Here is a 14,241-nt window from a genome sequence, read left to right as displayed (position 1 = left end):
TACAGGGAGCACCAACAAGCCTGGAAAAAAGGTCTTTTATGTGGAATCATTTTAACTAATTTTTTAAAAGTCAAGAATATTTTTATAAGTGCTCATGCTTTCTCTGTTAGCAATTACACATGCTTTTAGATATTGCCTTGACTCTGAGTTATATCTTGACACTTATCAAAGGTTCTGTGTTTTCCACTTCTTTTACCTGCTTGCTTTTCTTTCTCCCAGTCTCTCTCAGCCTCTTTTCTTTCTTGTAGTTTCACATAGTGTTCTGATTATTCCAATGAAAACTACTTGTTTCTTGACTGCTATTGAAAGTATCTCATGACCTTGAAATAAGTTATATTTTGAGGTTTTATTTCGAATGATCTTTTGAAATTCTCTCATGTGTGAGTGATTACCCCCCTGGAAATATTTTACATCTTGCTAAGGGTAGAGAGCACCTCATTAGTAGATTTTGCACATTAGAGTACATATCATTTTAAAAATAAATCTACTATATTATGTATGTAGCAGCCTCTGAAAATATTTTCAACCCAAGGATAAAATTTTATAACTATAAATTTTCATAAAATTGAATTTAAAAATAAATATAAATGAAAAGATTTAATAGACCCATGTATTTTGCAACTTCGTTATATGATGGTTAAGCACAAGTGTGAAATTGATTGGCTCATAAGCTTCATAGGGGATCACTAAAGCAGTTCTGGTTGTGTCTGGATGGGTCATGAGCTGGGACCTTGAGGACCATGTTTGGTCCCTGGCCCTTCTCTGGTGCTGGTCCCTTGCTCTGCTTCCAAACTGTCATGAACTGAGCACTTTTGCTTTGCCAGATACTTCTGGCATGATATTTCTGCCTTGGAGCCAAGTGAAGATAGACTGAATATGCTGATACCCTGAGCCAAAAGTCATTTCCTCCTTTAATTTGTGGGTGTCCAGTATTTGGCCCCAGCAACAGGAAAACTGGCTGACTAATACAAAAATTGATATCAGGGAAGAAGGGTTGTTGTTGCTGGGACTGTCTCTGTCTACATGATTCAGAAGGCTTTGGTAGTGGTTTGTTGGAGAAGTTTGGAAAAGTGGGTCCAAGAACACCTGGGAAGTTTTAAGCAGGGACTGATGGATGATTCTGGTCAGAGCTGAGAAGACTAGAATGATAACAGGAATGTGGACAGTAAAGGCCAGGCTCCATCTAAAGTTTTGGTTGGGAACAAAGACTCCATTGGCAATGGAATAGAAGACTTGGGTGTTACACTCTGGAAAAAAAAATTTTTGCCCATATCTGGGTAATTTGCAAGAGGCTATGTTGAAGTGCAGTGGAGCATTTGATCTGTCAGAAGAAATTTCAAGGCAGCCCAAATTTCAGGTTCTGGCATGGATACTGCTGGCTGCTTTTAGTCACATTTATAGTGAAAAGCAGGAGCAAAAAACAGCAAAAATATTTGAAGAGCTTAATGTTGGTCTGAAAATAGCTACATGGATTTGGAGCAAAGGGAGTCTTGGTCACTGAAGAGATTGGCACCACTGAACAAAAAGCAAGTACATTGAACTGAGTGAAAAAGAAATATATCTTGCGGGCATCTGAGGAATCAGTAAGAATTCACTCATCACAGACTCAAGATTGCAAAAGTTAAACAATTTATTGGAAAAAGACTCCCTGAGACCTCTGCTAAAGAATGACTTCCTAGGGTTCATTTCCCCATGCTTAGCCATCCAGACTTTCAGAGGCTGCTGCAGCCACTGTCTGAGGAGGCTTGGCTACTGTCTGAGCTGGTGGCAGACATTGGTGTCATCCATGTTATGCTGGTTTTACTGGCATGCAGAAGGCAAGAGTTGTGAAGTCAGGGAGGATTCCACCTAGATTTCAAAGGAAGGCCCGGAAAGTCAGGAAGGGGGCCCTGAGTGGGCAGTGTGTGAAGCTCTGGCAATGGAGGTTAAGGTGCAGTGGGGATTCCAGGATGTCAAGGGTATCAGGAATATGGAATGTCAACCAAGGAAAGCTGCAGGCTCTGAGCAGAGCCAGCCCAAGAGAGAGGCCACCTGTCTTCAATCATCAAGGCTATGGCAGTGAAGGCATCCAAGGCCTCCGGAACTCACCTCTTACCATTGTGTGCCCTGGAAACAGGGTGTGCAGCTTCAGACCTATCTCCTCAGACTGGTGCTGCACCCTTGGTGCTCTTGTAGCAGGGTTTCCAGCTTCATGGGCTGAGCAGCTCCTACATCCTGTGGCTCTGCAACACCCAGTGACCACAGTGGACTACCCTGCCTCTGATGCTGCAAGTTTACTTCATTAATAAAATCCCTTTGCATAATCTATTATTTTTTTCAGATGATTCTTTTCCTCTAAAGACTAATACACACTAGGATAATCTTATAAATTAAAAATGGAATGCTTGATATTTTTCCAATAATTCTAGAATACAACTAGTTTGCTCATGGGTTTTATTTATATGTTCCAATGCTGAAGTAAGTCAGAAATACATAATTTAAGAAAATATTTGTGGTGTGTTAGTTCATAAACACTTACATTTGGTTTATAATGATTTCTTCTTGTGTTACTGAATTGGCCAATTTACAGTTAGGCTGGAAGATGTCACCTAACCAACAGCACTCTGAATTCCCTTGTACAATCAGCCAAGGTTTTCCCTCTGAGCCACTGTAGGAGCTGGTGCTGCATCTCCCTGAAACTGCACAGGCAGTTCAGCCAGCCATCAGCCCAGCCAGCTGTCAGCCCAGCCCTGTCAGCTTGGCAGTGTGGCTCCTTTGGAATAGGCCAGTCACAGCACAGTATTAGTGAGCTCTATAAAAGAGAGACATTTGGGGCCGAAGATTTAGCTCAGTGGTTCCACCGCCTGCCTTGCAAGCCCAAGTTCCCAAGTTCGATCCCTGGTACCAAAAAGGGGGGGGGGGCATTTGCCATTTTTCACAACATAGATGAATCTGGAAAATATTTTGCAAATGACATAAGTCAAATAAAGATAACAGACACCACTTGATCTCACTGACATGTGAAGTCAAATGAAGTCGAACTGATGGAAGCAGACAGAGAGTGGCGGTGATGAGGCGGAGAGCGGAAGAAAGGAGAAGACGCTGCAGAGCCGCACACGTTCTGTGAGATGATCGAGTTCTGGGGATTCCATGCCTGCATAGATGAGGTTAATCTGACAGTGGCCATTCTCACACCATGTATATGTGCATCACATCACTACAACTTGAATATATTTCATCTTTGTTTGACAATAAATTAAATATTTAAAAATAACCATGAAATGACATTGGCCAGATCATATCACTCTCATGATCCAAACCTTCCAGTTACTCACAGGGCTCCTGTGGGCTGCTCTGCCCTCTAGGTCTACAAGGTTGTTAGAGGCAGCTTCCCCCACACCTCTCAGGTCTGTCTGCCAACACCCCCTTCTGCTGCCATGCTGCAGCTACTTCAGCTTTCAGCTATTTTGAGGACCCCTCACCAACCCGAAATAGTAACTCCCATAGTTCTCTTCCTCCCCTTTGCCAGGCTTTGCTACCTGCTTTTTAAATCATGAATTTTCAATGAATTTATTTATTATCCACTTCCTCTCCATTCAACGTAAGTTTCACAAGGGCAAAGCATTTACTTGTGGCTTAACTTCAAAGTTCAGAGCATTTCCTGCTCCGTGGTCAACACAAACTAAATATTTGCTTATGTAGATGATAGATATTTAGACAGATAGATAGGTAAATAGATGATAGATAGATAATAGATGATAGATACATACATAGGTACATACAGATTTTCCTTTGGCATAAGATTGTAGGTATGTTGTAAAAGTAATTGGAAACATAAATTATTGAAGATATAGTTTTTATAATGTTAGTGATAATGCTTACTTTCCTACTGTTTCTTATATGATGTGTGTCTTTTTTCCTTTCTTCTCAAATGCAAGTTCTTTGAGGGAAGAGATTGGTACTATTCACTCATTTGTGTTTTCTCCTGTACCACACACCCTTACACATTTTCTCAATAGTCAAAAATGTGTTGATTGCTAGAAGAATAGATTTTTTATTAACAATTATTATGAATTCTGGTCAGTGGTGAATTCTCTTATAATTTTCACCTATGTTTTATAGTGCATTGAGCTTAGTATATTTTGATATGAAACATCGAGAATAATTTTAAGGTTACAAACTTTATAACCTTCAGTTTCTTTTAAAAATTAATCCAGGATTATTTTGAATTTTTTAAAGATAAAATATTTCTACATTTTGGTATATACAATCCTAATTTGGTGAAATGTGATTTACGATGTGTACACAGTCATCCTTTTACTATTTATCTGTTGGCCAAAATCAGCATTTGCTGTGTTTCAACCATATGTTCTTTTCTTTTTTGCTCTGTAACAGTCTTCTCTTTGTTTCTCTGTTGGAACTGGCAGATAACTAGAAGGGTTTAAATTCCAAAGCAAATTCAGCATCAACTTTATATCCATGACCAATGTCAAATCTGAACTCTATATAATAGAAATGTTGAGTGATCTCATGTTAATCTTCTCTAGCTCTAACTTGCACTAATTAATAAAGTTTGACTGGAGCCTTCACTTGATTACTGTTGTCCTGTAGAGTTTGCTTTTGTAAGAAAAATGACCCTATAGATTTTTCCTAGCCACCTAAGTTAGGCCACTGTGGCCCAGTAATATTTGAAAGTTCTTCATATGCTCTGTCATTTAAAAAATTCCTTGAGCCATGGTGTTAGGAATATATTTTGGTTTAGCTATCAGAGTAGTAAACATTAGTTCTCCAGATAATTTTATTTATTTACACATTTTGACATTGTAGGGATTTACCATTCATTAAAATAACTTGAGAAGGCAATATACATAGTTAAAAACTTTAAAGCATTTTGTTTTAAACCATATTTAGAAACTAAAATATGACTCTTTGGAAGAAAATAAACAGACTTAAACTCAGATTTAGTCACATTTTAAATAAGAATATTTGACAAACATTTTTATTGTGCAGATGAGCTGTAACAAAGAAAAAATCATAGGATATTATTTTTGTCTACTGTAATACCAAAGAAATTCAGTGTTAAATTAAAAAAGTGAAATCCTTCGCCTGTGTTCCATAAACCTTGAATGATGCTGATCAGGCATGACGTGTGACTAAGACTCACATCTGTCCTTCTGATTTATGACTGAATATAGCAAGACAGGATGCTCTCTACTTCTTAAAGAACTATAGCTCATTGTAAGAAACCATGATTAGTGTTGGATCGTGGAAGCAGTTTTTAGTTACATTATTTCTACATGGTTCTACTTTCTTCCCCAATTTTATCTTTTGTACTTATTACAAGCGGCGATTGCCCTCCTGTGATTTCCTTTCAGGAAATGACATGATGTCTCCTTACTAGACAAATGTTTTCTTCATAAGAAGGGAATCTTGCTCATGTTCTGCTTTAGCTGAAGGTGGTCTGTCTGTCACATGTATGTTGATGAGTGAGAGCTTTGATGAAAGCAATGTTAGCAAACTTTAGCAACCAAAGCACTGTCAATTGAAATTTTTGAAATGGAATTATATATTCCTGAGTATTTATGCCTTTGACTAACATTGAAGTTGCAGGGTAGAGTGAAATGCATGGTTTATGTCCGCATCTTGGTAGCCGTCTTCAAAGATTGCTTGAGAGCCTGCGCCCATTGTCACTGCTTACTGAGCACTGATTATGCATTTAGTCACATCCAGGGTCTGATGACAGTCACTGAAGGTTCCTGCTTGTGTATGTACCCCATGCTCCTTTCCCTCGCCTTGTGTTGAGCATGCAGAGGCCAGGTCACTTGGCAAGAGTTGTCCAGTGAGTAGAACAGGGGCATTGCATTCGAAGTTGAGCAGTGTGACCTTCATGGGCACCTCCATGTCCATTGGTCCATTAAAAGTCCCTCTTCTCAAATGCAAATTCTCAGAAAGCTTATACTCAGTTTATAGGTGATGATTTATTTCCCATTTTTGTAAAATCATTAAAGAAATTTTTATATCTCTTAAAATGTGTGTTTTGGGCCAGGGATCTAGCTCAGTGGTTTTGCCACCTGATACGCAAGCGCAAGGACCTGAGTTCGATCCCTGGTACCAAAAATAAAATAAAATAAAATGTGTATTTTCCTTGAACATAATTAAAATATGAATGAAGATGATGGTGGTGATGAGGATGCAGTGAGATAATAACAGTCTTGCAGAAAGCTTTTCATTAGCCACTTATTCTTAATCCTAACTGCAACACTGTCAAGTAGGTAGGTGGCACTTGCATCATCATTTTGTGTGTGATTTAACTAAGGTCATGAAGGGTCTTGGTGGCAGAGCGTGTCCTTAGGAGTGAAGTCCTTGTGAGCAACTTGAAGTGGGCATTTTATATCTGTTTAATCACTCTATGTCTTTTCACTACAGCTTTCACTCCACTCATATATCAGGTAATTATTGACAGCCAAGGTGTCACTATATAGTCATCTTGTACCTTATTTTTTAAGTTTATTGTACTTTCTTTTTTGCTTATTCTCTGGTAGTGTTGCTTTGTGACTAAGTGATTTACTGTGGTATTGTGATTTTATTTCTTGTTATTTCGGTTTATCTATTATAGATTTTGCTTTGTAGCTACTAAAATGCTTACCAAAGCAGTAATCATAAGAAGCTCTTCTGAAAAGTCAGCAAGCTAACATGATCATAAAGATAAGAAAAAACAGAGCGACAGATAAAAACAGAAGATATACCAAATTTTTAAAATGCTACATTTACACTGCATTACTTCCCACATTTTGAATATTTATTGTCTCAACTTTCTGTATCACTGATATCTTATCATTTTAATGCAGTTATTTTCACTTGGTTTGAACATAAGTCTTCATTCTAAACATGTAAGTGATTTCATACCATTCTCACAATGCAGTGGTACCCAGGTTCACGAACTTAATTCTTTCTATGATTCTGGTCACAAAATGAATTGGATGAGAACCAAATCAAATTTCCCAATAGGATCCACCTTGAACCTATCCATTGAATTTGATTTGGTTCCCATCCAATTTAGTTTGTGACCAGAACTGTGGAAACAATCAAGTTCATAAGTGGAGGCACCACTGTATTATAGTGTTTTGGGGTTGTTCCCATAGATGAGCCAACAACTTTGCATGAGGCCTTAGGCCCTCCCCGATGTCAGAGAGAGGCTGATGGGCATGAACTACACTTTTAGGTATGTACCTGATTCCTGCTGAATACACCATCTGTGGATTTGGGACAAACCTAGGCTTGAATCACCCTTTAGTACTGGTACAGTGACAACACACTAATAGCCAACTCAAAGCAAATCTAGATTTCAGGCATCATCCACTACTGAAACAGCAGAGTCACTACAGATTCAAAACTCACTTGGAATTCCTAGAAAGACAGGTCAGAGCTAATCTTGATCCTGTAGTCTGGAATAAATACCTAATCCTTCAATGGTCAAACAATATCACACTACAAGCTTACATCAAGGATTTTCAGGAAACCTTGACCAAAACCTATAGTCATAATAAAGTGCCAGAAACTGAACAAAGTGAACTTGCAGATTAAGAAATTAAATCAGCTATTTTAATGAAACTTAATAAGCATTAAGAAAACAGAAAAATTTCAATACTCTAACAGAGAAACTTAGCACAGAGATGGGAGTAATTTTAAAAGATCAAATGGAGCCAGGGATTTAGCTCAGTGGTTCTGTTGCCTGCCTCGCAAGTACAAGGTCCCGAGTTCAATCCCTGGTACCAAAAAAAAAAAACAACCCCCCCTCCCAAAAACAACAAAGATCAAATGGAATCCTTGGGGTGAAAAATACACCAGGTAAAATCAGAGTGCAATGGAAGACATCAATAGTAGAATAGATCACATAGAAGAATAGGTCAGGGTGCTTAAAAGACAGGCTATATGAAAATACACATTTGGAAAAAAAGAAAAAAGAATGAGGACAAATAAAAAAGCCTGTGGGAACATTAGAAGAACATTGAAACAGCAGATATTCAGACTTGAGAATGGGAACAGGCTAGAAAGATTGTACACAGAGGTCTCAACAGAATGTTTCCCAAACCCATAGGAGAATGCAATTACCAGTGCCAGAAGGTCAAAGGTCACTAGTCAAAGTCCAGTCAACCAAATCTTCAAGGTCTCAAAGGTGAAGGAATAAAAAGATCTCTATGTAGCAAGAGAATAGCAACAAACACTAACAACAAAGGGGATGCACTAAAACTTAAGGGCCAAGAGAGGGTAGAAAGAGATTTTCAAAATACTTAAGAAAAGAAAGTAAAAAGATAAAGAACAAAAGCAGCCCACAGAGCTGTACCCGGCACAGCTATCTTTTAGAAGTGAAAGAGAACTAAAGAGACTCTCGGACAGACAAAAGCAAAGACTATATCTCCAGTAGCTCCAAACAGACTGGTTCTACCAACAATGCTACTGGAAGTTCTTCGAACTTAAAACAGTAAGGAGTAGGAAGAATACATCTGAAGTTATAAAACTCACTGAGAAGAGCAATAATACACAGATAAACTCAGAATGTTCTAATATAAACATGGTGTGGAAAGCTTGTATACTGTTGGCATGAAAAACAAAACTTAAGGCAATTAAATATGACAATAACTACCTTCATGCTGAGCTAGGCAGTATAGAAAGATGTAATATGGGACACCAAAGATGTACCGGCTGGGGGAAAATGGTGAGCAGGTGTCAAGTTTTTTATTTGTGTATTTTTTGGTTTGTTTCATTTTGTTTTTCTCACCCTCATAATCACATTAAGCTTCTATGTTTTCAAACAGCCTATGATCCAAAGAGTTTTTTTGTAAGCCTCATGATAACCATGAAACAAAAACTAAGAGTAAATAAAATCTAAGCAGTGAGTTATGGATGTGTTTGATGCATTTAATGATTTCCTTGTTTATACAGTTTCAAAATTATTAATAAAAACTACTTGGTGCTTATCAAATTGGCATTAACTTTAGAAACTAGAGAAACCATGAGACTAAAGAAGAAATACACAATTTTTAAAAGTACATATTTCTTTATTTTAAATGTTTAAAATTAGTTTTACACTAAATACTCATTGCTTATTCATTTTATTGAATGAGGAAACAGAGGCTAAAAAAGAAATTGATGGGCAACTCTTTCCTTTTTCTTTCAGTTTTGCTTATTTCATCATTCATACTATGTTTTTTGTATGGCATAAAACGAAGCAAAGAGCTCTGAATTGATTCAATTTTAAGAAACAAGTAACTCCTTTTAAATTTTATTTATTTCAAAGCTTATTTTGAAACCTGACATTTATATACAGTTTCTGCAGTTTTAGGCTTTCCTAAAGTAGTTACATTTTCATGGAGTTCATCCTAAGAACTGCTGTCCACCAGAGAAGAGTTATTTCAGTTAAATAATTTATTGTCAACTCAGTGACCGTAATAACTGACGAAATATGGTGAGACAAGGGGTAGTCAACTCTAGTGAATGTGAAATGCACTGCCAATTTTAAAGTAGGAAGAGCAGATGCCAGGAAAAATTAAAAATAGTGCCTATATAATGAGATTGTTTCTTTTAATATTTTAAACTGAAAAATAGTGTTAAGTAAAGAACAGTTACTTTAAAATATAAGTTAAAAGGCAAGAACAAAACTAACCTGTGACCCACCTCTACTCCCAAATGAAACATTACGTTAAACATCTAGTTAGGGTAAGGGCAGACATGAATGAATCAGGACTGGGTATGTTGTATTAATCCATAAGTTCGTGAGTAAGTGTCAAATAGCCCATGTTTAATTTTTTAAATGCAACACTCCCACCTCTAGCAAACCAAAAGTTAGAACAGAGAAAAGGAAATGCAGAGGGAAGAATGAATGGATGTTCGCAGATTTATTGCATTCGCAATTTCCTGCAGTGACCCAGTTCTGTTCTGTCCTGGCTTTTTCTCTTCCGAAGAACAAACCCATGTTTACTCCCAGAATCGGCACGGACTCCCTTAGCGCTGCTGGGACTGACGCTCCCCAGGGACTGGGATGTGGGAGTCAGCAGGCGGGGCCAGCCCGCCCTGGGCCCCAGTATGAGCCGATGGGGCCGCCTGCTCTGTGCCGCAGGCCCTGTTTCACTTGGAGCGGCGACTCAACTCCTGAGAGCTTTACCTTTTCCATTTTTAGAAAATGTGAGGCAGCAAAAGGGTTTTGACAAACTGCAGATCCTGCAGTTTGATCAGCTTAATCGTGGGCGCCCACCACAACTCTGGGTCCTTTATTTCATTTGACCACTAACCGCTTAGCAAAAATTGTCTGCTTCTGGATTATAGTTTTAAAATAAAGTCAAGAATGTGATGTTGGAAGATGAAAATCGCTGCTTTCGAAAAGATCACCAGCTAGTGGTAGGAAAGAAGACCCGTGGAACTTGCTGCGGTAATGCTCGCTTTGTCTCTGTCCCGGTCTGCTCCTCGGTTCCGTGTGCTTTTAAGACGTGGACTGAGAAAGCCTCCTTATCTTGTTAATGACCTCACGGTACGTACTGTGTATGATCCAGAACGAGGGTGTTATGCATGTTAGTAAATCCTGGCCCTTGGCTTCCTGTGCCTTCATTTCTTATGCTGCGTGGTGACTCCTTTCTCCATTTAAGGATTTTAGATTATTTTCTTAAAATATTAACTGACTTATCTCCAAATAGCACCTTGTGTCAGTGCTTAGTTTGGTTTTATTTGGTTACGATGATGCTGAGAGTTAATATGAATGAAGGCAATTTTTCTCAACGATCTCCTCTCAAATTAAAATTTAAAAAATTTAAAAATGATTCAAAACTTTTAACTCAAGGAGGACTTCATTTTGTAAAGAAAACAAAAAGTTAAAAAAAGAAATTAGAAGAAGAAAATAAAAATGAAAAAAATATTAATAACATGGACATAGTTAAATATAAATTGTGAGATGCAGTTATCCCTATAATATTGTCCAGTGCATTTACTTCAATTAAGTGATCAGATTATTGGGTTAATTTGTAATTAAAAATGATATAGCATTCTTACTGTAACATTGGTATCAGAGTAAGATATCTGAATGGAATTAAAATATGTTCTTGTACAAAGTTTTGTGAAGGAGTTTTTAACCATGAACTGAAATATTTGCAAAGTTTAGTTAGGTAGAAGAGAATATGTAGTTGATTACAAATGTTAGTTTCATCTGATTATTAGATGAAATATAAGAAAGATTAAGAATCACCAAGAATTGCTGAAAAATGATTAAATTACCAAAAGACTGGTTTTAGGGGAAACGGTGTAGATAATTTTGCATTGTTTCTATCCTGTGAGTTTAGGACTTACTAATTATAGTTGCTACTTTAAAAGTAGAACTAAATATCCTGCTTGCTTTTATTGTGGAGATCATCCAGGAAGAAAGAAATTGGGTGGGCTGTCACATCTTGTGGTCCCTCGTGGGTGGGGCTTCGTGTTGATATCATTCCAAAGTTCAAAATATTGGAAGAGAAAATTTCATGTCCTCTCCAGTCTAATTATCTGCATTTCCATGTCATACCTGTTTATCAACTAGCAAATTCATCATTTGCACACGCACACATGCACACACAGGCACATATCCTTAAATTTCAATTTAACAGTATGTTTCAGAGTCTGTTGGAGTCTGAATTTGGTTTGTTAACTATGTGTTTGGAAATGATTGACTTTTAATCCAATCCCATCAGAGAGAGTAGATAGCAGGACATTAGTTAGACCAAACTAAACTTCTCCAGACAATATAATCTCCAGTTAGCTTATTATCTATTTATCCTTCATAATTCAATAGAATTAGGATAAATTCATTGTGAGAGTGAAACAAGCCAAACTACTTTCTCCATTAGATTTCCTCTTCTCTCTCCCTTATAATATTTGGGAGAAAACAGATTTTACTTAGAAAAGCTAACTGGCCATGTCTTAGCTGCCACTTCCCGGCACTCGGGCACCTCATCAGGGCATCCAGGAGGCTCAGGACAGCCAGTGACACACTTCCTGCGCTCTGTGTGCGTGGCCGGCAGCTTGGGCTCCAGGTCTTTCTCATCCCCTGGCGGAGCCCACTGGCTCCCGGGGCTTCGGGCCATGTCATGGGCTCCGTGCAGCCCTGGGCCATTGTCTGAGTGTGAGGAATAGAAAGACAATGGCACAGTGACCCAATGCTCCCGCGGGACGACTGCCATCGCCGTGTTCCTGAGGTGTCCCAGGAGTCCTGCCATAAACTAGTCCAATCTAAATTGCTTCTCTTCATCTAACTGCAAAACTAGGCAGACTCACCGAGTGAATTCTGAGGATTTTAGTGGACAATCAAATATCGAAATGTCTTTTTAGCTGTATTAGTTACATATATATACATATATAGAGTTATATATATATGTAGTTATTTAGCTCATTTGTTTAAAATAAATATATTCTTAACAGATGCATAAAAACATATGAATGGTGTATTGTGGTGTTGCAGCACACATATACATTGCACAGTGTTTTACATGAAGTCATGTTATCTATCTCTTCAAAAATTTATCATCACTTTAGGGTAAGAACTTTCAAATTACTGTCCTTTCCCCTGGCTTTTCCAATGTGCAGTACATTGCAGTCTGTGCCAGAGTACCCCAGAACTTCCAGCTCCTGGCTCATGGTAACTTGGCTCAGGGACCCTACTGTCCCCTCGGGGGGTCACCGCCCTTGAAGAGATCGACTCTGAGACCCCACATTGTGGGTGCAGTCCATGGCACTTAAGGCAGGGAACGGTCTGGGGGAGCTTGGGGCTCAGTGGGTAGAAGAACACCTGGCATTCTGCCACAGAGAGGCTGCATCTTTCTGCACTTGTGGGAAGACACGCATGAAAGCGTGGCCTGCATGGTGGCTCTCGGTCACACATGGGCTCAACAGCACGATTTCATCAATCACCAAGGGTAAAACTGTGCTTGTTCCCTTCTACCTTAGAAAGGAGGAGAGTGAAAGTTATTCATAGCAAATGACCTCAAGAATGAAAGTCTTTGCATATTTTCTTGACACATATGAGGGTTAGAGAGGAAAACAGTAATTCACTTTATTTATTCCCAAAAATGATGAATCACTGTTATTTTTTGTAGACTTACAAAAGAAATTCCTCGAGTAGATGGATAGTCTCATAGCTTCAGTTTCTATGATTTTCACTGTTTTGCTATCCAACTTGAATTCTTTTGGATTAGATGGCAATAGAATTTCAGATAAAATAAGTACTTAAAAATCTATTATGGGGCCAGGGATTTAGCTCAGTGGTTCTGCCACCTGCCACACAAGCACAAGGTCCTGAGTTCGATCCCTGGTACCAAAAAAAAAAAATCTGTTATAGCAGATATTCCCAAACAGTAACGATAATTGTGTGCTGTCATTAGAATCAAGAGGCTAATGTAAAAAGAACTGATATTTTTCATTTCAAACAGAAAAAAGTATATATATTTACAAAAAAGTATATTTACAAACATGAGGAATCATCAGAAATGTTCATATCAGTGATGTTTGTAGCCATAGTTAAGAACTAGTAGGAAAATTCAAACTCTTATGAGGTAACATATGTATTTAGAATAAAGAATTGTACCCATTCAGAATTGGAGGTCACATATACTGTACTCAGAAGAAAATAGACTCTAGAAATGTTAGTGGTACTAAACAAGGAATTGGGTGATTAAAGTTTAAAGTTTAGTTAAAATCACAACAGAATACAAATAACTCAGTTAAGGATTTGTCAAGGAGTGTGTGCATATATATATATATATATATTATATATATGTTACGTTATATATATTAGAGTTCATATTAATGAAAGTAATGAGTATATATTATGAAATGAATACTAATAGAAGTTTACAAGTTAGTATTAACATATGAGTAAACTTAAAGATTTAAACTGTATATGATTAGTTCTATAATAATTCATACAATGAGTATTTTCTAAGGGGAAAATTACTTCAGTGCAATTTTAAAAAGCATTTAGAAATTATCTATTATCATTGGGGTTTCCTTTGTGACATTTTAATGACCCAAAACTGTGCCAAGAAAATTATGCCTGGTGATTTAAAGTCTGCTGAAAAAGACACTAAGAAGTTTATTTGAAGAAATTATTGCAAAGGGTCTTAAATGAAGGACAAATATATTAATTTGCTATTAACATATTCTCTGTAATCTGACTGAAGAATAAAAGTGATGATGCCTTTGGTTTCATGCCTATATCCTAAACTAGAAACAATTAAACAGTTTGGG

At 37.6% G+C, this 14,241-nt stretch overlaps 1 protein-coding gene across 3 annotated transcripts in view; it reads left to right on the top strand.

Moving 5' to 3' along the window:
• The window catches only part of Sema3a (semaphorin 3A), a 453,595-nt gene that overhangs the window by 119,966 nt on the left and 319,388 nt on the right, over window positions 1-14,241 (top strand). The window contains exon 1 of one of the 3 annotated variants that reach the window (XM_004839772.4): window positions 10,091-10,504. The exons of the other annotated variants lie outside the window; for them this stretch is intronic. The gene's annotated coding sequence lies outside the window, so the exon portion shown is untranslated. Of the gene's footprint in view, window positions 1-10,090; window positions 10,505-14,241 lie in introns of those variants that run through there. 3 annotated transcript variants of the gene reach the window in all.

Source organism: Heterocephalus glaber, unplaced genomic scaffold, assembly GCF_053883595.1.
Source record: "Heterocephalus glaber isolate CG9 unplaced genomic scaffold, H.glaber_assembly_v1.0 deba00000678, whole genome shotgun sequence".
Lineage (NCBI taxonomy): Eukaryota > Metazoa > Chordata > Mammalia > Rodentia > Bathyergidae > Heterocephalus > Heterocephalus glaber.
Note: the sequence above shows the minus strand (reverse complement) of the source record. Positions and strands in the feature narration are given on the sequence as shown.